The 21,783-nt window shown below is 41.0% G+C and overlaps 1 protein-coding gene and 1 long non-coding RNA gene across 2 annotated transcripts in view; both read left to right on the top strand.

Annotated features, from left to right (window-relative positions):
• Positions 1-1,308, top strand: part of GCNT1 (glucosaminyl (N-acetyl) transferase 1) — a 57,482-nt gene extending 56,174 nt beyond the window's left edge. The window contains exon 4 of the transcript XR_012036148.1: positions 1,107-1,308. The gene's annotated coding sequence lies outside the window, so the exon portion shown is untranslated. The remainder of the gene's footprint in view (positions 1-1,106) is intronic.
• A 7,484-nt stretch (positions 1,309-8,792) lies between these two features.
• The window catches only part of LOC140639426 (uncharacterized), a 49,612-nt gene continuing 36,621 nt past the window's right edge, over positions 8,793-21,783 (top strand). Inside the window, exons 1-3 of the long non-coding RNA XR_012036151.1 lie at positions 8,793-9,002; positions 11,949-12,055; positions 12,261-12,382. This is a non-coding gene — a long non-coding RNA (uncharacterized lncRNA). The remainder of the gene's footprint in view (positions 9,003-11,948; positions 12,056-12,260; positions 12,383-21,783) is intronic.

Here is a 21,783-nt window from a genome sequence, read left to right as displayed (position 1 = left end):
AACACCTGCCACATACTTCTGCCCAGCACCACTCAGCACCAAAAATCAGCATCACAGCATTTTACAGTGTTGTCAGGGAACTATGAAGTCAAGCTGCTCTATGTGTCCAACAAGAACTTAAGGGCTAGTCTACAGTGACCTACTGTCTCTGTTTACCTGGGACTGAGGGGTTACCTGGGACACAGGACTTTCAGGGCTAAAGTCCAACACATAAACGAAGGTAGCCAGTCACTGTGTATTCAACACTCATGAACCTTTCATAAAAAGGAAACCAAAATGATTTGGGGAGGAAAAAAGGCTTGTTGATGACATCTAGCCAACCAAGAAAAGAATCAAAATTAAGAGGTCAGAAATATAGAAGACTTCGTACAAGAAATGGAAAGAGGCATCGGATAGATTTATGCATAAAATTAAAATGAAACATTTATTGAAGTTATAATTCAGCACCTGTAAGTTTTTTTTTTTTTAAGATTTTATTTATTTATTCATGAGAGACAGAGAGAGAGAGAGTCAAAGACACAGGCAGAGGGGGAAGCAGGCTCCATGCAGGGAGCCCGATGTGACTCGATGCTGGGTCTCCAGAATCATGCCCTCTGCTGAAGGCGGCACTAAACCCCTGAGCCACCAGGGTTGCCCAGCACCTGTAAGTTTTATAAGCCTTAATGATGTAAAACTCATAATAATGCAAATAACAAATAGAGGACAGTGAAGAGGGGAGGAGGGAGAAAGGAGGTCACGTACTGTGCTGATTTATCTTTTATACTAGGAAGTTGGTTCTGTCTAAAATTGAAACAAGGGGGCACCTGACTAGCTCCATCAGTGAAGCACAAGACTCTTGATCTGAGGGTTGTGGGCTTGAGCCCCATGTTGGGTGTAGAGATTACTTAAAACTAAAATCTTTAACATAAATAAATAAAATTGAAACAAGAAAAGAAAAAAAAAACATGCTGACTCCCACTTCTTAATGGCTCTACATCATATTTTTACTGATCCTCGGAAGGATCTTCTGGAAACAAGCACACTTTACTGTAAAGATACGTTTTTTTGTTTTTTCTTTTAAAGTAGTTTTTTTTTTTTTTAATATTTTATTCATTTACTCATGACAGACACAGTGAAGAGGCAGAGACACAGGCAGAGGGAGAAGCAAGCTCCATGCAGGAGCCCGATGTGGGACTTGATCCAGGCATCCCGGAATCACGCCTTGAGCCGAAGGCAGACACCCAAGATATGTTTATTTGAAGTTGCACTTTGGTTCCTTTTTTTCCCTTTTAAAGAAATATTAAATTATAAACTTCCTCTGAAAAATAACATTTGTAGTATTTGCTTTTCATATTCTAGCTATGTTTCTCTCTCTATATTCACTGAGCTAGCCTATAGAAGTTTTGAGGATAGTGGTTACTAAATATTGAGATTTCTTGTCCTTAGCTGTTCAGATTTGGGATGGAAGAAGATAAAAATTCTTCCTTGTGGCTTTTCAGAATATTTAAATTAAAAAACTCCCATGATGCTTAATTTTATAGGTCAACTTGGTGAGGCCACGGTACCCAGATACTTGATCAAACATTATTCTAGATGTTTCTGTGAAAGTATTTTTTAATGAGATTAAATTTAAATCAATAGACTTTGAGTGAAGCATATTACCTTCCGCAATGTGAGTGGGCCTTATCCAATCAGTTGAAGGCCTTACAATAAAAAGGCTGATCTCTCCAGAAAAAGAGAGAATTCTGTCAGCAGACTGTCTTTGGGTTTAAATTACAACTCTTTCCGGGATCTCCAGCCTGCTGGCCTACCCTGTAAAGTTTAGACTTCCCAGACTCCTCAGGTGTCCGAGCCAATTCCTTAAAATCTCTCTCTCTCTCTCTGTCTCTTTCCATGTATATATCCTATTAATCTGTTCTCTGGAGAATCTTGACCAATACAAGCATCTCACACACATGCATAATTTCAATAAAGTAATATCATTATTCTTTTTACTAAAAAGTTCAAACTTTCATATGAGAGAAGAGGTCCAGAAAAATTGAGGAAAATGTCCAATGGGACTTCCCTGGAACCTGCATACAGCTAGTTAGTGGTGGAGCTGAGACCAAAACCTATGAATGGCTGACTAAGGAGCTTGCCCTCTCTTCCCCTGAGCTCTCATTGTTCCTCTATAATTAGGTACTAAATTCTGAGGCAGAAATGGTAAATGTTTGGTGAATACAGAACATAAGAGGAAAGAAATGGTGAGACATTTGTAGACAGTGAAAAGTATTTCACCAAGGCGCCTGGGTGACTTATTTAGTTAAGCATCTGACTCTTGGTTTCAGCTCAGGTCATGATCTCAGGGTTATGAGATCAAGCCCTACATTGGGCTTGGTCTGGAGCCTGCTTCAGATTCTCATCCCTCTACCCTGCTCCCTAGTCATTCTCTCTCTCTCTCTCTCTCAATCTCTCTCTAATAAATAAATAAATAAAATCTTAAAAAAAAAAAAAGAAGAGTATTTAACCAAAGTGTAAAGGAGAGAATAAGCAAAATGTATCTGTGAGTTTGGGTGATTGTGAGGCAGACATTATTAAGTGAAAAAAAAATCAAGGTATGGAGCAATATGAATATTATTCTTTTATTTTTTAAATATAAAATGTATATACATGGTCAGTTATGAAAATGAATGCACGTACGTGTTTGTGTGTGTGTGTGTGTGTGTGTGTGTCTGCTTGTGGGCATACCTGTTTGCAGGTAAGTAAGGAAAACTCACCCGTGTCTCCAGGAAGGAAAAGCAACCATTATGCTTCCAAGGCCTGAGCCTTCTTACCCATGAGGAACAAGAGAATATGTTTATATTGCTAAAAGCTGATGGTCCAGGGGCACCTGGATGGCTCAGTGTTTGAGCATCTGCCTTTGGCTCAGATCGTGACCCAGTCCTGGGATCGAGTCCCACATGGGGCTTCCTGCAGGGAGCCTGCCTCTCGCTCTGCCTGTGTCTCTGCCTTTCTCTCTGTGTGTCTAATGAATAAATAAATAAAATCTTTAAAACTAAAAACTGATGGTCCATTAACATGTTTTGGGCAGGTTCACCAAAAAAATGTTAATAGCATTTTGTGGGAGGGTAATGTAAGAAGCTTTCTTTTTTTTATTTCCTGCCCTTCCATAGTGTTTGCCTTATTTCTTTATCAATTGCGTGAATTACTTTTTGTAATGATAATTCTAAAATGTAGTTTAAATTAAAAGGGAAAGGATACTCAATGTCACTGAATCATATGCTTAGAAGTGGTTTAAAAACACTTTAAAACATGTTATACACATTTTAACAAGAAAGAAAGAGAGAGAGGAAGAGAAAGAAAGGGGAGGAAGGATATCTTAGATTGATAAATGTAGGAGTAAAAATAAATGTGTAAAAACTGTGCTACTTTTCCTGAAATTGTCCAATTGTTGATGTGACATGTGCTAGAAAGAAAAAAACATGCCACCTGGACAACTAAAGAGCTCTAAGCAAGGAAGGAAAGACAGAGCAATCTTTGGTGACAATCTTTTTTTTTTTTTTTTTTTGCCCCATTCCTACTTCCTCGTTGGTTCTGCAGGTTGGCGAACAGAAGCCCCGACCCAGCCTGCTGAGCCTAACCTTTGCAAAAAAAGCATCTCTGCATTTGAACCTGGCAGGCTGCCCCAGGGGCTGCCCAGCCAGCAGCGGGCTACATCTGGAGCTGTGCCCACATTTTTATGTCCCACATATGTTATATGTTTATTTCCCATTAGGACAAAATGAAAACATCCCAGACCTGGGCTCCCTGAGGCGTTAGAAGCCTCACCAGCAAACTACCCGCCCCCCCCCCCCCCCCCCCCCCCGCCAGGTGCCTGCGGAGTAGGGACCGAAGAAGGAAGAAGGGGTGGGTGTCCGCACACTAGGCCATTGAGGAGACAGACGCTGGGCCTGACGTGGCCTGCACCGCTGGAATCATCTACCAAGCAGAGCTCCCACCCCACTGGTCAGCTGCCTTATTCAATGGCATGATGTTGAGGAGGCCCTGCCTGCCCCGCCTGCTGCTGCATTTCCTGGTCCTGCTGTGTCAGTCAGACAGGACTTTTGCACCGGATGGCCTGCACCCTCGCTGGCCCTGCTGCATGGAAGGGACAAAATCTGAGGCAGATATCGTGACAAAGTGTTTTTCTTTTCATCATGGTCAAATACACCAGGCATAGAATTGACCGTTTTAACCAATTTTAAGTGTATGCTTCAGCGGCATGAAGTACATCCACAGTATAATGCTTGACATAACCTTTTGTCACAGGAGACATTTTGAGGTATTCTACTTGATGCCCTCATTTTCCCCCAACTTTTTTTTTCTTTTTTTAGAAATTCCAAAAGAGGGACACCTGAGTGGCTCAGTTGTTGAGCATCTACCTTCAGCTGAGGATGGTCCTGGGATGGAGTCCCACATTGGGCTCCCTGCAGGGAGCCTGCTTCTCCCTCTGCCTGTGTCTCATGAATAAATAAAATCTTAAAAAAAAAAAAATTCCATGGGATCCCTGGGTGGCTCAGCGGTTTAGTGCCTGCCTTCAGCCCAGGGCATGATCCTGGAGTCCTGGAATCAAGTCCCACGTCAGGTTCCCTGTATGGAGCCTGCTTCTCCCTCTGCCTGTGTTTCTGCCTCTCTCTCTCTCTCTCTCTCTCTCTCTCTCTCTGAGTAAATAAATAAAATCTAAAAAAAAAAAAATTCCAAAAGAACAGGGCACTGAACAGCCATTCACCTAGTTTCTCTGCTTGTTCACATTTCCTTCCATTTCTCACTCTCTCCCACTCTATAGACCACTCTGGTTTTGCTGAAGCATTTGAGCTTAAGTTGCAGATACTAACCACCAGGAGTTAGTGCAGACCCCACAAGTAGAGGGTATGCTCCCCAACAAAACTGCCTTCACTTCAAATGTCAGCTGTAAATTCAGGGGGTCCTCAGGCCACCCACACTTTGCCCAATTAGCTGCAAATTCAAGGATTCGTAAGACCCCCTTAAGTTCAATAATTCACTGGAATGAATCACAGAACTCAGAAAAAGTGCTATTGTAGGGAGGAAAAAATAATTTTCCTTCTACCTTTCTAGATTCTTGGCCAAGACCCTCCCCTCCTCCCACACACACATAATAAAAGGTTAACAGGAAGAAAAATTACAGAAGTTTAATAACACATGTGTACCTCCTGTATACATAAGAGAGACCCAGAACTAAGTGATTCCCCCAAATGACCCAAGCCACATCTTAAATATTATCTCCAGTTAAGAACAAAAGAAACTGTAGGAGGTGGGGGGACCAGTTATCAAAGGTAATAACCTTTGATAAGCAAAGCACAGTAAACAAGGGTAAGGTTGTTATGAAAAGCTAAGTGTTTGCTTTCTCCATTGATAAGAGTTTCTAGAGATTTAGTCATCCTTCCCTTCTGGTACAGAAAGAGAGAGCTGCCCTTACAAACAGAGATTTCACTTATACATGTAAGTGTCTCTTACAAAATGGTAACTGCTACTTGTTTTCAGAGATTCTCCTAAGTCTGTGTTTTTAAGAAAGTAACCAGCTCAATGTAATCCTTATGCCAAAGGGGCATAGTTTGGGATGGCAAATTCTGCTCCCCTTCACTATACTTGTTATTATAGAGGATACAACGTGGAAACAGGTAAATGAGGAAACATATAGGGTGAGGTTCTGATCTTGAATGCAGGGCTTCTGTGCCCTGCCCTAGAATATCAATGTGTTGATATTCAACAGTGATTTCCAGTAACCAGGAAAAGTCACTGAGTTTCAGTGTCAAGATTTTTGATTGGAGTTTCATTACGTAGACATGCCTGGTTGAGTTGTTGGTCACATAATTGAACTCAGTCTCCAGCCCTCTTGCCTGCCCCAGAAAATGGGCTGGCTCAAGGTCTTGACCCTCTACATCATGTGGTTGGTCATTCTGGTAATCAGCCTCCCATCCTGAAGCTATACAGGAGCCCATCATGAGTCACGTTGTTAGGGTAAACTCAGGTACTACCCAAGGGGTTCTTGAAGATCAAAGATACTTCTATCACTCAGGAAAGGTCAAAGGTTTCAGGAGCTCTATGCCAGCAACCAGGGACAAAGACCAGACAAATCCTTTATTCTGCAACATCCACCTAGGTTATTTTGTGTCCATCTCAGTTTCTTATGTCATGAAGCCCATAGTGTCAATTTGAACTGTCAGATTTCTAATATCCAATTTGGTAATGCTTGCCATATTTCCTCTTTGTAAAGATATTTTAGCCTTTGTAATTAACAAGTAATTTTATGTGTGATATTCTAAATATCCAATTTCTCCAAAGAAGAAACTCAAAAGTTTTAATATTTATTGATAATTATTGCCTGAATCAGATATTGCAAAATGGATTTTTAAAAAGACTTTACTTATTTATTCACGAGACAGAGCAGAAAGTACAAGCAGGGAGTTGGCTAGGGGTTGGGGGAGAGGGGCAGAGGGAGAGGGAGAAGCAGACTCCTTGCTGAGTGGGGATCCTGATGCAGGGCTCAATCCCAGGACCCTGAGATCATGACCTAAGCCAAAGGCAGATGCTTAACTGACTGAGCCACATATGTGCCACCAAAATGGTTATTTTCTAATTCAGTAGTATCATTTGTATCTATTCATTTACATTTTTCTGCACAGAAGAGCTTTCTCCTTGCCCTCTACCACTCATGTTTTAAAATAATATATCATTATGAACTCATGGGATTTTTATGCTCAAGTCATCCCACATTTGGCCAGTGATAACCCCTTTGAGCTGGCTCCTGTTGTCTCATTTTTTTTAAGAGAGGTATAGTGCACGTGCATGGGAGGTGGGGGGCAGAGGGTGAGAGAAAGAATATTAAGCAGGCTCCACGCTCAGTCTGGAGCCCAAATCTGAGATCATGACCTGAGCTGAAATCAAGTCAGATTCTTAACTGATGAGCCACCTAGGCACCCCTTCTATTGTCTCATTTTAACCACTTACTTACTCTCTGTGGTCCAACATGATATTGATGTGGCTGCAGTGATTTGGGGTCACTATATGCAGCCTAATAAATAACTAAAACAACTATCAATTGTCATATAGTAGGTGAGACAGATGGTCTTTCTCACTGAGACTTTCTCCATCACTGACCTCATTCTGTAGGTCTCACATGAGGTGGCCATCTGGACTGGGGTGAAGGATGAGTAGGTATCAGACACTAACAAAGAGATCACAAAGAGACGAGAGTAAGACCACCATACTTGCCCTGCCACACCTGCCACCCCAGCCCTTCAGGTTCATGGACTGCATATGAATCAAACAACTATATTTCTGTTCTTGATAATGGCAATTCATTTTCCATCAGTAAATCTTAAAAATATATACTTCTTATTGCAGCCATCCTTATTTTGATGTGTAATAGATATACACTCAGTACTGCAGGGGAACATTACAGGGGTAAAAAGAAGAGAAAGAAATTTTGGCTAAAAAGAATTCCTTATTCAGCTAAGAATTACCAGTTATATTTCTAGTGATTTTCTTTTAACTGAGTAGTGATTACACTAAGATTGTTTATAAACTTTCATAATAGATTTTTCTGAGGGACAAGTAACATACTTTTAAGAAGCTAAATTAGTTCTAATGTTAAAAAAACTGTCTAACTGTTCTAAGTACTCTATATTCATTCATAAATAATTTGAACAACACGGAATATAAACAATTGAAAATGAAAATCTTCAATAATTTGAATTTCTAGGTAGAAAATTACACAAACCAGGCACATTTCTCAGTCTTCACATTGAGGGCATTTGGTGTTGGACAATCCTTTGTTGTGAAAGGCCCTGTGGGGGACTCCATGAGGAGCATTGTAGGATGCTTTAGCAGCTTCCCTGGCTTCCATACTCTAGATGCCAGTAGGAACCCCCTCCAGTTGTGACAACAAAAAATGTTTCCAGACTTTACTAACTGTCCCCTGAGGAGCAAAACTGTGCCCCCCAAGTGAGAACAACAGGGTTACAGTAAAGAAGCTCTGTTATGATATGTCTTTCCTCTTGTTTCTAACACAGTCACATTTGGAAACACCTGTTCAATGTTTATCCAGCTTAACTGGCTGTAAGCTCAACAAGGACAGTCCTGATTTGTTACTATATCTCATAGAGTCTGACATTAAGTATATGTCAGAGAAATATTTTGAAATAAAATTTCTCTTTGGTTCCAAAATTTCTTCCAATCCATAAACTCAGTATAATGCACCCTTTTAAATCTAAAAGAGAAGAAATTTTTCAAGAAAAATATCTGGCAGACTTCTCTCATGTCTCCTGAACTTGAATGAGTCACTAAACTGGAAGCAGGCCATTGCCAAGAGGAGTAGGGTGGACAGTTTTTAAAACTTGCCTCATGACCTACTAGTGGGTTGGGAAATCAAATTTGGTGGTCAGGATCATCATTAAAAAAAAGAAATAGAATAGAAGAAACATATCAAAGTATAATGCAGATCATAAAGGTGAATATTGTTTTTTAAAGCATCTTTTCAGTTTTCTATAAAAAGTATATAGTATGCACGTGTGTGTACTAAGTTGCCATGTTCCTTTCCTTTCTCTGAGTTACAGGAGAGAAAGTTTGTAGTCTCAGCTTTCATTCTGAGCTGGGGATAGAGCTACCCTCTGATGGCTAGGGGCCAGAGCAGAATATAGGTCTGTTAGGAAGAAGAGATGAGTAGATATTGAATACCTAAGCAGAAAAAATTGTTACATCTCTTGATATATATTTTTTCTTTCATGGTGAATTCTCTGTATTTCCCTATTTTCAGACTCCAGTTGATGAAAACATGCCATTTTGCCCAAGTCAAAGGATCACAGATATTCATACAAACATAAATCTTCTATTTTTGTTCAATTAGCAGAACTAAAATACAAGAGAAAAATTATTGGCTCTCTTTTGGAGATAGGCAGCAAGAACAGCAACAGTAATCCCTGAAAATAACTGCCAGACTTAGAAAAAAAAGAAATTACTTTTATATTTCGGATAGACATCAACAGGTAAGTAACCTGACAAAATAGAATGTTTGTACCCATCCATGCAATATCACCACAGTGACGTTACTTCAAACTGTAAACGTATTCTATGAGGTCCCAGCTAATGGTTGTGTGAGCTGTCAGCCAAAGGTCTATGAAAGTAGTTATGTAGATTCTCAGAATCAAAACCTTTCAAGATAAGGAAGGAATTTTGTTGCTAAATACTGTTTCTGGGTACTTGCCTTGTTAAATCAATATCTTAAGCCTCCATAGCAATGAACAGACTTAATTTCAGTCAACTTACAATTCCTAATTTTGGTATGGGGATCATTTCTAAATGTCAGGAAATGAAGACGTTTCACAAGCCTTAGAATTTGCATTTAAGCAAGTTTACAACTAAACTTGGAGGTCAAATTTCTTAAATCAAAGAGTCAGATTTCTTAAATCAAAACCTGTGAGGTTGTGTGATCCTCTGACACATGGAGAGAGTCATACATATCTGCCCCATGTTCCTTTTAGTACAAGGATGTCCTGAGTGTTCACAGCTCCTCACAGGACAGGAAGAGACTGAATTAGACTAGCAGTTCCCCAGATAAACACAATATCAAATTGGTCTGTTTCTAGTTTGGTCAGAGGTTTCAACAACAAAAGCTTCTTTTTTTGCTTTGGTTGTTTTCTTTACTGGAAAATTCGTGGGACTCGCACAACTACCCCATTTACTTGAATACATGTAGAATAACCTTTGAGGTACATTCTTTGCATCATACCTGGTTATTAGGAGCCAGTTATATTTTTGGCTGAAGATCAGATTACTCAATTGGCAGATATAAAGACATGTTTGTTTCACATCTGTACCAAAGAATGTTTAAAGTAGAGAGGGGGCAGGTATGGAAACCCAAAACAAAACAACCCACTCCAGGATCCATTTTATAGCCTAGAATAAAAATCCCCTTTTTCTCCTTCCAGATTAATCTCTATGCCAGCTAACTCTTGGAAACTTACACATAAACATTTACTTAAACTTAAGGTCATGCCGCAACTTAGTAGAAACTGGGAAATTCCATCTTTGATGGACACAGCTGTTAGCCAAGCATTTGCTGGATTTTATGATAAATCTAAAAAATTTGCCTTGAAAAGACAAATGTCATAAAATGCAGCATGAGAATACGACAGAAGTGTATAATGTCTCTCTTCTAGATTCATCCCACATGCTTGTGACTTCCAAACAACTCTGCATTTTCCTGGTTAGATTTTGCAGTGTTTTCTGTCCAATTTAAAAAACCTCCTCCTCTTCAATGTTGCTTTTCTACACTGGTTGGAGGTGTCAAGTATGGCCTTGGTGTACCTTGAGCCCTGGCATTAGAGACTTCTTCCACCCGAGGTCCAGTAAGTGCCCATCCATGCCTTTAAAATCACAGGATCACAAACACCAAGTCTGGAATACCACTGCTTGTCATAGCTAATGACATTTTTAGGGGTTTTTGGCTTAACTGAAGGAGAATTAGGGAACTAGGGAGATGGGGGAGGGATGATACATAGTAATAATGGCTACAATTTATTCCCTGCTTACCATGTCCTAGGCACCAAACAACATTTTATTTATTTATTAAAGATTGATGTATTTATTTTAAGAGAGAGAGAGAGAGAAAGTGAAAGAATGAGCATTGGGGGAGGGGCAGAGGGAGAGGGAGAAAAAATCTCAAGCAGACTGTGCATTGAGCACAGGGCCAGACACAGGGCTCAATCCCATGGCCCTGAGATCACAACCTGAGCTGAAACCAAGAGTCAGTTACTCAACTGACTGCACCACCCAGGCACCCCCGCCAAAAAGCATTTTACGTTATTTAATTTAAACTTTCCGTGTCAGTCTGGTACTATTTTTCCTTTAAATATATTAGAGCTTAGGGATCCCTGGGTGGCGCAGCGGTTTAGCGCCTGCCTTTGGCCCAGGGCGCGATCCTGGAGACCCGGGATCGAATCCCACATCGGGTTCCCGGTGCATGGAGCCTGCTTCTCCTTCTGCCTGTGTCTCTGCCTCTCTCTCTCTCTCTCTGTGACTATCATAAAAAAAAAAAAAAAAAAGAATATATTAGAGCTTAAATAAATTGACCGACAATACACATCTAATATACTCTTCATGTTAGCCTTCTTGAGGATGAAGATGTTTTGTTGTTCCTCATTATATCTTCAGAATTCAGAACCAGGCTTGAGATGTAGTAAGTCCTCGATAAACGTTTACTGAATGAATGAATAGATGAAAAAATATATTAGTCAAAGTAAAAGAGCCAGGATTAAAATGTGAGTCTATTCTCTTACTCTCTTCCCACCATGTCCCATAGCATCCTCACAGGGGAGGAATGGCTGTCTTTCTAGCATGTTAGCTTCTCGAGGCTTGTGTTGGCTCTTCTTGCTGTAGGTGAGGCTGCAGAGGCCCATGCACAGCAGCCGACCGACATCTGTCGACTCTGGCTTTTGACTTTTGTCTGGGGCTACTTCCAGGTATTTCCTCCTAGAAAGTCTTATATTTTGCAAACTGAGTCTTCTTTTCCAGGGAAATGATAAATGTGGCATCCCAGGGAGACAAGTTGGTGGGAGTCAATAGAAGGATAGAGAAACCCAGGCTCAAGCCTAGAGTTTCCTCCAGGAGATGTCACAAACTTTTGAATAGAGTGAACGTGGGGATTTCCTCTTTCTGGTGGTACACATGCAGGTGGTCAGCAAGCCTTTCAACCTGCTGAGAATTAGAGGGTGGGAGGAGAAGGGAAATCACACAGTGCAAATTCACATCCAGATGAGGTAGTCGGAGGTAATATCAGTAATAACAGTAATATCAGTAATCTTTGTGATTGAAAGAGACAGTACAATTTGTGTCGTCGATGATAGGCCTGGGGGAAGGGAAAGGATCATGATGTCTAGTTCCCGTCCAAGACTTTGGTACTCAAAGAGGTAATTTTACAATCTTCTCTTTAGAATTCCATGGAGCAGAGTGTGGAGCGATCTGGGAAGTGGCTGAGCTTTCTCTCTGGAGCAAAACATGAAGATGAAGTGGAAGAAAAAATGTGGCAGAGAAGGAAAAGGTGCTAGAGCCCCAGCACCACTACAAAGGGAGAAATGGGGCTCTGGGTGGGGGTTGTGTGGAGGAGGCAAGAGGCTGCCTATTGCAATGGAATGCCATTTAGTGCGGAAGAGAGCTGTGTTTGAATTTCTATCCTATCAAATACTGGTTTTGTATTCTTCTAGTTGTTGTTATTTGAAATTCTTTTTTTTTTTTTTTTTTTTTAGTAATCTCTACACCCAGCTTGGGGCTTGAACTCACCACCCTGAGATCAAGAGTCACATGGTCTTCTGACTGAGCCAGCCAGGTGCCTCTGGTTTTGTGTTTTAGAGTGAATCTCCCAGAATCGGTGAGCAAAATCCCTAACTGCCAATTTGGTCCAGAAAAAACAGTATAAAATGTGCTAACTGCCATTGTCATTCACATCTGGCTGACAGGTGGATTTTACTAACAATGCACCTTCATGGTAGCTTTCTATTTCAGTTATTCTTACTAAATATATGTTCTGTTCTGTTCTGTTGTTTTCCTGCTGCTGAAGCAGTGTGTGTAATGTCAAGAAGCATAAGGACAAGTATTTTAGTCACACAATTGAAGAGACCATTATTTAAAGATTTCATCTTCTAATTCTGGTTGCTCAGACGATGATGCCTATAGCCACTCTTCTTGTATGACTTCCTTTCCTGATACTCAGTTTCTTGCTCTGCATATTGGAGGATAAACACTCTTTACTTCGCTTCATAAGTATTAGATTCTAAATAAACAGTAGCTGTAATAATACTGGTGAGGATCACAGGGGTTCTGTGAGGCTGAAGTCTTTCAAAAGCAGAACATACTAGCGTTCTTCTGGAATGTTCAGGTGCTGCTGCTGGCCATACAGCAGAGAGAGCTTTCTTCTTCTCCTTCTCCTCCTTTCTCTTCTTCTCCTTCTCCTTCTTTTTAAGATTTTATTTAGAGAAAGAGAGAATGTGAGCAGGTAATTGGGCAAAGGGAGAGTGGAGAATCCCCAGCAGACTCCCCGCTAAGCAAGGAGCCCATGCTGGGGCTCAATCCCAGGACCCTGTGATCATGACCTGAGCTGAAACCAAGATTCAGGTGCTTAACTGACTGAGCCACTCAGGGTGCTCCCAGAGAGCTTTCTTCTTAGACAGCAGAATCAAAAACAGACTTGCCTTCTGTAACCACTGTCCTGTGAATAACTTTTTAGCACATGGAGCTGAAAAGTTTCAGCACCTTTTGCACATCTCCCCCCACTCTTTTTTTGTGTGTGTCACAAGTTTGCACCTAAAACAACACAATAACTATACACTCTCTAAGAACTGCTCTTTTGACATTATGGTTTCAGGCAAGGACACACTCACCAATTCACTTGACACAATGGTTTCTGGTCAGTTAACATCTTTGTCTACCTTATTCACATGGAACCCTGACATTTTGCTTCCTGTGAGTGAGCCAGGCAGGAAGGGTGAGGGGACAGCATCCTCTAGTCCCCTTGCTCATGTAGAGTATTGCCAAATGTTTCAAGGCAATCTTGAGTTTAGTCTTTCTTTAGTTCTACCTGTGTTTTTCAGTGCTATGATTTTATTTTTAAGTGCATGTTGAGTGTAAGATAACCACAAAACACAAAGGTTGAAAAAATGTGAAAGTATTTTTTTAAAAAGTGTACACATCCCAGACTATGACCCCCACCCCCACTTACCTCTTCTACCACCTACTCTGAAGGCTTTTCTTCCTCACTCAGTGACTAAAATAAATTTTTACTAATTTAAATTACATTTATAGTATCTACTTATTTACTTTCAATTTATCCTCTATTAGTTCTTTAGACTTGCTATCAAGGTTATATTTTTCTATTTGCAGAAATCACTTGGATATCTTGCTTGGATTGAGATAGACCATATCGTAATTTTTTTCTATTAAAATTCATGGAAATCTTTTTTCACCTAATGACTTCTCAGAGTGTGAGGGTTCATAGGATGAGTTGAAGTCTTTAGGCGTGAAGGATAGATTGGAGAGGTAAACAAATATATTTATGTTGTGTGTCTGTTATGTTCTATCCAAGGGCTGAAGCCTTTGGGCAAGGAGAGCAGAGAAAGATCATAGAGAAATCTCTTTTTTTTTTTTTTTTTTTTTTTTTAAATTTTTTATTTATTTATGATAGTCACAGAGAGAGAGAGAGAGGCAGAGACACAGGCAGAGGGAGAAGTAGGCTCCATGCACTGGGAGCCCAACATGGGATTCGATCCCGGGTCTCCAGGATCGCGCCCTGGGCCAAAGGCAGGCGCTAAACCGCTGCGCCACTCAGGGATCCCCATAGAGAAATCTCTTGACATGAAAAACCATAATAACCTTGAACAAGAATGCCACAGTGCTTTGCTATTCCTCCTATCTCATTCACATTCTAGTCTTTCTCAATCTCTTATAGTTTCTTCCTGCTTTTCATGACCTCGACATGTGAGGGTCCCAGGCAGTAGTGTGCTGCCTAATGTTTAGCATTGGCTCCATGGGGAACAAAAAAAAACCCTGGAGTGTGGCATTCACCAATCTTCAAGATGCAAATATTTCCACTATGGCTGATTTCTAGCTCTTAGCATACTATTACTGATTGGGGGTGGGGGGTGGGAAGAGATGTGCCCCACCAATTCTCACTAGAAACCTAGGGGTATTTCCAGCTCACTGGCCCTATGGCTAGTAATCAGGCCCTTTTCTTTATTTGTAGTTATTTCCTACGTGATCTCACCAAATTCCATGCCTTTAAATACCTTCCATATGCTGATGGGTCCCAAATTAGATATGATGCCCAATCTCTCCAAATTGCACATATTCCTACCCAACTGTCAACATGACAGCCACATTTGGATATCTAACGCATGTGAAATTTAACAAGAACAAAACAGAACTCCTGATTTCACCAGAACTTGCTTCCAAGTCTTCCACTGCATCAGCAGACAGCATCATCATCCACCTTGTCACTCAATTCTAAATCCTTAGAATAGTCCTTGACTCTCTCTGTCATACCACACACTCAACTCTTTCTTAGATCTTATTAACTATGTCTTTAAGTTTTGTCCCAAATCGGGGTGCCTGGGTGGTTCAAGCTGTTAAGCATCTGCCTTTAGCTCAGGTCATGATTCCAGGGTGCTGGGATTGAGTCCCACCTTAGGGCTCCCTGCTTAGTGGGAAGTCTGCTTCTCCCTCTGCCCTGCCCCTTGCTTGTGCCCATGCTCTCTCTCTCTCTCTCTCAAATAAATAAATAAAATCTTAAAAAAAAAGGAAAGAAAGAAAGAAAGAAAGAAAGAAAGAAAGAAAGAAAGAAAAAGAAAGAAAGAAAGAAAAAGAAAGAAAGAAAGAAAGAAAGAAAGAAAGAAAGAAAGAAAGGAAGGAAGGAAGAAAGAAGAAAAGAAGAAAGAAATTGTCCCAAATTACACTGATGTGTATACATCACCTCTGGTCCCTGTTGAGTAATCTAGGCCTCATTTCTCTCCTGTGGTAGCAACCCTGTCCCTTGACAGGCAATAGTCTACCTGGCAACCAGACTGAGTATCTATTTATTTTATTTTTAATTTAAAAAATTGTTTTGAGAGAGAGAGAGAGAGCGAGAGAGTGCAAGTGGGAGTTAGGGGAAGGGCAGAAGGAGAGAGAATCTTAAGCAAGCCCATGCCCAGCAGGGAACTTGTCACGGGGCTCAGTCTCATGACCGTGAGATCATGATCTGAGCCAACATCAAGAGTCAGACACTGGGCAGCCCGGGTGGCTCAGTGGTTTAGTAGCGCCTTTAGCCCAGGGTGTGATCCTGGGGTCGTAGGATTGAGTCCCACATCGGGCTCCCTGCATGGAACCTGCTTCTCCCTCTGCCTGTGTCTCTGCCTCTCGCTTTGTGTGATTCATGAATCAATAAATAAAATCTAAAAAAAAAAAAGAGTCAGACACTTAACCCACTGAGCCACCCCGAGCCCCAGGCTGAGTCTTTAAAACAGAAGTCAGATCCCATCACTCCCTTGCTTACAACTCCCTCCACCCCCCTGAACTTTCCATCATATTCAGAATAAAATTCAAACCTTGCCACCTCTGGTGAGGCTCTCCTAGTTCACCTGGCCCTTGCTACCTCTCCACTTACAACTCTCTCCACTCTACCATCTGCTTAACCTGCTCCAGATGCACTGGCCTGCTTGCTATTATCAACACACCAGTTTTTTCCAGCCCTGGATATTCACATTTCTGTTCCCTCTGCATAGATATCTCTCCTGAGAGCCCTATCCATATCTTCACACAATTCATTCACTTCATCCAGGTTTCTACTCAAAGGCTACCTCTTAAGGGAAGTATTCCTTGATTATCATACCCCAAAGAGACCCCTCCACCCCTCTCACTAACCTACACATCTATCTTCTTCCCATGCTTAATGGTTAATTTTTTTTTTTCTTAAATCTCTATTCCTAACCTGGGGCTCAAACTCATGACCCTGAGATCAAGAGTTGCATGCTTTACCAACTGAGCCAACCAGGTGCCCCACCATGCTTAATTTTTCTTAAGAGTGCTTATCTCTATCTAATTTATATTATTTATTGATTTGTTTCCATGAAGGCACATATTTTGTTTTTGTTAAGCGCTCTGTTCCCAGAACCTATAAAGGTACCTTGCACATTGGAGACACTTAATAAGTACTTAATGAATAAATATTACAAGAAATGGAACCATGTGCTCTCACACAGCGTACTGTCTATATATCAGGGGTTGCAAACTTCTGTAAAAAGCCCAATAATAACTATTTTAGACTTGGTGGCCATAGAATCTATATCACAATTACTTAACTCCGCATTTGTAATACGCAAGCAGTCACAGACAATACTTTAAGAAATGAACATGGCCGTGTTCCAATAAAGCTTTACTCATGAAAACAGGCCACAGGCCAGCTTTGCTCTTTGGGCTGCAGCCTACAGACTTTGGTCTAGATGAATATGACTGTACTATTCTGCTATCTTCATTTACATGACCTAGCTATTCCACTGTCTTCATCATCAGGCCTTCCTAATCCAGGAAATTCTTGCTCAAGATAATAAAAGTTGCAAATAACTTTGGAAAAACCCAATTGAGCAAACATCAGGCTGACCAATCTTTCATTGAATAGCATCATATGACAATTTTCTCTGCGATATTCCTGAAAACTTACTGTAAAACCCTCACCTGGCTATGTCTACCTATCCTAAACTGTTATATCACAATCCTGCATTGGAAGACCTGCCTCCCACCAGACTTCAAAAGCCTCATGGATACCTCAGCGTGGCTCTGTTCCCTGTCAGAGATGCTGCTAAGACTATCAAGGTGATGGTCTCTGTGAGAATGCTGAGCCATAACCTCAGAGCTATTTGCTGGTGTTTCCAAGGAGTCCCATGTAATGAAGGACAATCCCAGACGAGGTTACCATGTTGTTTCTGTTAGTTGTGCTATCATGATTTCTGGGTCCTAAAAATTAAAGGAAATATTCATCCATTCACTCATTCAACAAATATGTATCGGGATCTTATTACACATCTGCCCTTATACTAGCCAGTCTTAATAGGAGTGTGCAAGTACAAATCAGGTAGCTTTGTTCTGTGTGAATACAATAGGAAAAGGCAATCTTTCCCCAAGTGATTAATGACTTTCACGTTTGCCTTTTTGCACCTTAAAAAATTATGTCACCAGGGATTTTAACAGGGAAAGAAAAATATACTCGTTAAAAATGAGGACTTCTTGGATTGCCCTAAGCTTTAGGTATCTCTCCTCCAGTCTCTAAAGTTTGCTGATCCAGGAGTCTGCAACTAGCAGTGCATATGGCCAAGAGTTTTCTGGAGGAAAGCCAGGCACGGCTGAAACATCAACTTTCTGACTACTGGGGGGAAAAGCAGCCCTTAATGCCATCATCGTCCATAAAAACTCTGGAATTTATTCGCACAAAGAACTCATTGAGAGCCCACAGTTCTGCTACAGCCATTCCTTTATTCTCAGAGAGGACGCGTCAGAAAAACCAGCCACCCTGCTTGTGCCATTTCTGCAGATGCAATGCTCAAAAGTCTGTGCCTTGTAGGGAAACGGCAGGCCTGGCTTCCCGAATGGGTGGAGGCGACCCTGCAGGCCTGGGGAGAGAGCCCAACACTCCAGTCAGGGCCTAACTCTGCCAACTGAAGCAAGCCACTGAGCCACCCAGGGCCTCCCTGTCCTCATTTTGGAAATGCAAATGGGAAAAAAAGTAGGATCCCACCTCCAGGCAGTTTGTGTTAATCAGCTTAGAAAATGGAGATGAAATTGTCGTATAGGCTCAGAATCTCTTCACAAATGCCAGTCATTCTTTCCTGAAAGCAGTGGTTTGGGGTTGCCATTTTAGCAGTTCTACAAAAGATACTGCCAACCACCCCCACTCCCAACCCTGGGCTCCCCAGATCAGTAGTGCCTGGGTTTCTGTTAACAGAAAAGCAATCTTTATTTGTTCTATTCTTGTTTGGACTCTTTTAAAAATGCAAGCACCTCCTAGAAGGCATAATACATCAAAGTAATCCACACTAAAACACACGGGGGCTTCTCAAATGCTTTCCTTCTCTCAAGAGGGATCAGGTGGCTAAGGATGGATAATGACAGGAGATTACTAAAAAGTTGGGGAAAGTCATTTTAAAAAGGAGGAATGCCTACTGAATAATAGAATTGTAATAGCCTTGCAGATTATAAGGATCAGTGATTTTTGAAGTGAAATCTTAGGCAGGTTCCTTTTATGTAAAACAGAAAGTCACAAAGCTTCTCACCCCACTGCCTCATGCTGATGCCCCTCTGTGGGATCCCAGGGCTCTGAGGACTCTGAGTTTGGAAATCTCTCTACTTAGCCTCCCCCTCATTTACAGGAGGTCCCAGAAGAGAGGTAGAAGTATCGCCACCCCCTACTTTAGTGCTCCTGGCTCCACATAGGAGCAAAATAATAACAATGAACATTGGAGATCTTACTATATGCCAAGCTCTGGGCTAAATTATGTGCACCATCTGATTTAATCTCCAAAAGAAGCTTGTGAAGCAGATACTATTTTCCTTCTCTTTTTAAAGTTGGGGCAATGGAGGCTTAGGGGGAATTAAAAAAAATCTCGTAAGAAAGTCAAACTGAGGCCTGTATAGTTTTAGGGCTGGTATCCTCACCCGCACCCTACCGTGTCCCTGAAGAGAACTTCTGTCTTTGATGCTTATCATCGTAATGTCAGCTAGAATTTCTGTAGATTCTAGATTTGGATTTCAATGAAGATGTGTCTGTAACACCCACACATTATCTTCAGTCTGGACTTATGTTTTAGAAGAGAGAGAAAGAATTTGAATTAAAATAGAAAGTCCTATTTTATGGGTGTAACAAGTGAGCGTACAGTCTTAGGCACAAGATGAGGTTGGATTTTCCTCCTGTGTTGCCAACTCTGGGTCGTTCTTTTTTTTCTTTTCAAATGTAGCATAAGCTTGCTGAATAAAAGACGAGGGAAAGTTGACAGACCACAACAAACAAAATACTCCACCTTAAAATCTGAAATCCAGACGCGAGAGTGACTCTGAAAGCAAAATAACATTGGGTCCATTAAACACATACATGCACACACACACACAAATCCAAACTTAGCTCACTGTGAAAACTTTTAAGGATCTCTAGAAGAGAAAGAGAAGGGAAGACACCAAATAAATAAGGATATTCTTCTTTGAGTTTAAATTGCAGGAGAGAGAAGTGAAAAACATCGGATTCCCTTACGGGCAGGAATAGGTAACCATAATTCTATTAGTCACCGGCAAAGGCATCATCCATTTGGTTGAGACAGCTACAGGATTATAAAGATAATAGCATTTTAGAGCTCAGAAAATGGTCTCAAGATGAGCCAGCCTCCCTTAGAGATAGAAAATGGGGAAAGGGAGCATCCAATGGCCAGGTGAGCTTGCTGGTTTTAATGGGTTGTTGGTTTCATTCCCGTCCATTTGTGAGAGCTCTTTGTATGGTGGAAGCATGGACATTTGGCTCTGGCATTACACATTTTTTTGAATTCTGTTTATTTTTTTGTCAGTTGATTTTTACCTGGCACATTTTTCAAATATGGTTTTTCACCTATTTATGTTCAAATTTGCTATCTTTTTAAGCATAGCTTTTGGGACTCCAGTCTGGGTTAAGAAGGAAGTCCTTATCTTTACACTGAGCATGCCTTGGATGTTGTTTTGGTTTGCATTTGAAACTTTTTTTTTTTTAAGATTTTATTTGTTTATTCATGAGAAACAGAGAGAGAGAGAGAGAGAGAGAGAGAGAGAAAGGCACAGACACAGGCAGAGAAGCAGGCTCCACGCAGGGAGCCCAACACGGAACTCGATCCCAGGTCTCCAGGATCACACCCCAGGCTGAAGGCGGCGCTAAACCGCTGAGCCACCCGGGCTGCCCCTGAAACTTTATTCTTTAGATAATTTATACCATTTTGTATTTTGTGAGATGCAAGTCTACTTTTATTTTCCTTTTTATGACTTGATAGTTGTGCTAATATTGTTTATTAAATAACCCATTCTTATCTCCTTGAGTCGAAAGAGCACTTTTGTGTTATACACACATTTATACACACATGTATGGAATATATACTGATATCGTTCTGAATTCTCTATTCTGTTTCACCAATCTATTTATTTCTCTGCCATATTATACTGATTTTATTGTAATGTCCTTAGTGTGTCCCCTCCCCACTTTTTTTTTTTTTTCATACATTCTTGGCTCTTCTTGGGCATTTATTCTTCCATAACAATTTTAAGAGTCATACTATTGTGGGATGCCTGGGTGGCTCAGTAGTTGAGTGTCTGCCTTTAGCTAATGTCATGATTCTAGTGTCTAGGGATTAAGTCCCACATCAGGCTCCCTGCATGGAACCTGCTTCTCCTGCCTATGTCTCTGTCTCTCATGAATGAATAAGATATTTAAAACAAAAGAATCATATTAGTGTTTGTGGTAGACCAAATAGTGTGTACCCTCCCTGCACCCAAGAGGTCCACTACCTAATCCCTGAAACCAGAAAATGTTACTTTATTTTACAAAAGGGATTCTGCAGATGTGGTTAGGTTAATGATTTTGAGTTTAGAAGATGATCCTGAATTATCCCGTGGGTCTAATGTCATCACAACAATCCTTGTAAGAGAGATATGGGAGCAGTCAGAGTTGGAAGAGAAGGCAAGGAGTTGACAGAGATTGGAGTGGACTGCTCTGCAGCTGGAGGAGAGGCGACAAGGATCATGCCCTGGGCCAAAGGCAGGCCCTAAACCGCTGAGCCACCCAGGGATCCCTTAATACTATATTTCTATAATATTAATTTCTTTACTGAAGAACATAGTTTGTCTTTTCATTTGTTCAGAACTGTTTTATTTTCTTCAATAAAATTATATGTCGGGCAGCCCCGGTGGCCCAGTGGTTTAGCGCCACCTTCTAGCCCAGGGTGTGATCCTGGGGACCTGGAATCGAGTCCCACGGCAGGCTCCCTGCATGGAGCCTGCTTCTCTCCCTGCCTGTGTCTCTGCCTCTCTCTCTTTCTCTCTCTCTCTGTGTCTGTCATGAATAAATAAAATCTTTTTTTAAAAAAGTATATGTCATATAAAAATTTAAAATATTAAAAATAAAAAGCATATTCCCATACGGGATTTGTTTCTTACTAAATCTATTCTGAAATATTTCATATTTTGCCACTGTTGTTAGTGAAACTGTGGAGGCCGAGAAAATTAAGGCCATTCCACTTTCAG

Source organism: Canis lupus, chromosome 1 (genome assembly GCF_048164855.1).
Source record: "Canis lupus baileyi chromosome 1, mCanLup2.hap1, whole genome shotgun sequence".
Classification (NCBI taxonomy): Eukaryota; Metazoa; Chordata; class Mammalia; order Carnivora; family Canidae; genus Canis; species Canis lupus.
The sequence above is the reverse complement of the archived record's forward strand: the minus strand, read 5'-3'. Positions and strand labels throughout refer to the sequence as shown.